Here is a 2306-nt window from a genome sequence, read left to right as displayed (position 1 = left end):
CCCCCCCCCCCCCCCCCCCCCGATGAAAATATGTTTTTTTAAAGATGCCGAAAAAAGTGGTCAAAAAAATCTTTAAAAGTTACCAAAAAGCATTATTATTGTTTATTTTGGTAATTCTTCATCTTCTTCTTATTATTAATGTTACTACTAATTACAAGTATAGTAAGTATTTAATCAGTTGCATATTTAACCTGTTTTATTTAAAATTATGATTATGACAAAAGAACAAAAAAAATCTGTAAAAGTTACCAAAACCATTTTTTTTTTTTTTTTTTTTTTTTAACCATTAATTAATTATTAAAATGCTGGAAAAAGCTACAAAAATGCTGGAACCCCCCCCCCCCCACAAATAGTTTTTGTTAACTATTATTTTTAATATTATTATTATTATTAAAAAGTGACAAAGGATGGAAAAAGCTGCAAAAACGCAGAAACCCTAAAAAATCTGGAAAGGTTTCTTAAAAACAAAAACAAAACAAATTTTTTTTCAGATTTTTTTGGTCAGATTCAAAAAGAAATTTTGTTTTTTGGGCCAATTTTTGTAGAAGAAATAAAGAAATGCTGGAAAAAGCTACAAAAGCAAAGGAAAAGCAAAATTTACCAAAACAAAATAAGAAAAGGTGACAAAATTTTAAGAAAACTGTCAAAAAACAGGACAAAGCAACCAAAACTATTGTTAAAAATATAAAAAATATTTTTTTAAAAACTTAAAAAAATAAATAAAATCAACAAGAAAAATGTAGAAAACTATAAATAAATAAAGAAAATGTTGAATTTTTGCCCCAAAATAACATGTTGACAGGAAGACGACGCGAGGGTTAAATATAAAATTTTTAATGTTTTCACAGAAACATCTTTAAATGTCTTGGAGGTTGGAGTCTTTTGGAGATTTTATTTGGCTAAAAAAAAATTATTGGAATTTTATTTAGAAATTGTTTTGAGCTCTTTTTAGCCAATTTTTGGAAATTATTTTCTTAAGTTTTTTTTGAAAATTATTTAGAAATTTGACAATTTTTCTGGATTTTTTGGGGATTTTTTTCTTCCTCAATTTTTAGATATTTGAATTAATTTTTCAGTATTTTTAAGCAAAGTTTTGAATTCAAATTCTTAAGGGAATTATTGGTAAATGGTGAGTTGTTTTGGAGTTGTTTTGAGTTTTTTGGCAATTTTTGGATTTATTTCTGAATATTTATTAGCAAATTTCTAGAATTCTTTTGACAAATTCTTAAAGACATTGTCGTTAAATTTGAGTTATTTTTTGAAGCCAAAGCTTTAAGTGGAGTTTCTTCCTTTTTAGAGTTTTTGCCATTTTTTTAGTTTTTGTTGGTGTGTCCCATGCAGACGTGTCCCGGGATAGTCGGGCCGGTCGGTTGGACTTCATGCACTTTATCTGAGAGGACGGTTGTCCCCGTCTGTCTCGGGGACACGACGGCGTCCGCCTGCTTTAGGGTCGATGCATTTTAAAGAACATGAAGCAGACGCGACGGCGAAGATCTCCTTTAAGATTTGTCTTTTAATTTGAAAGGAAAATAATAAACTGAGTGAAGAATAACAGACGTGTGTGTGTGGTTGTTTTTAGAGCAGACACAAGTGTCTAATTTTGGGGATTTGAACCATCAACCTTACTGTTTCTACCCCGTCAACTCCACTCAAGACTTTTTAGTCTCTATTGAAACACAGAAACAGATCAACTTTAGTCTTTAAACGACAACAGAACAGCCTTAGCGAAAGTCAGCGTCCACTAAAATACACACTATAAGTAGTGATTATTTACATGGAGTCTGGTGGAGATATGCTGCTCTATACACGCTAAAAGTAGTGATTATTTACATGGAGTCTGGTGGAGATATGCTGCTCTATACACGCTAAAAGTAGTGATTATTTACATGGAGTCTGGTGGAGATATGCTGCTCTATACACGCTAAAAGTAGTGATTATTTACATGGAGTCTGGTGGAGATATGCCGCTCTATACACGCTAAAAGTAGTGATTATTTACATGGAGTCTGGTGGAGATATGCTGCTCTATACACGCTAAAAGTAGTGATTATTTACATGGAGTCTGGTGGAGATATGCTGCTCTATACACGCTAAAAGTAGTGATTATTTACATGGAGTCTGGTGGAGATATACTGCTCTATACACACTAAAAGTAGTGATTATTTACATGGAGTCTGGTGGAGATATGCTGCTCTATACACGCTAAAAGTCTGGTGGGTTTGGTGATGGGGATTTAAGGGGTTTATTGTGAGGTTAGTAGAAAACGTGAGAATAAAACTGTGTGTGTGTGTGTGTGTGTGTGTGTGT

General features: G+C 32.4%; 1 protein-coding gene across 1 annotated transcript in view; it reads right to left on the bottom strand.

The window, feature by feature from the left end:
• Positions 1 to 2306, bottom strand: part of LOC117952763 (galactose-specific lectin nattectin-like) — a 24319-nt gene that overhangs the window by 19594 nt on the left and 2419 nt on the right. The window lies entirely within an intron of this gene.

The sequence above is a fragment of the Etheostoma cragini genome, chromosome 11 (assembly GCF_013103735.1).
Source record: "Etheostoma cragini isolate CJK2018 chromosome 11, CSU_Ecrag_1.0, whole genome shotgun sequence".
Lineage (NCBI taxonomy): Eukaryota > Metazoa > Chordata > Actinopteri > Perciformes > Percidae > Etheostoma > Etheostoma cragini.
Note: the sequence above shows the minus strand (reverse complement) of the source record. Positions and strands in the feature narration are given on the sequence as shown.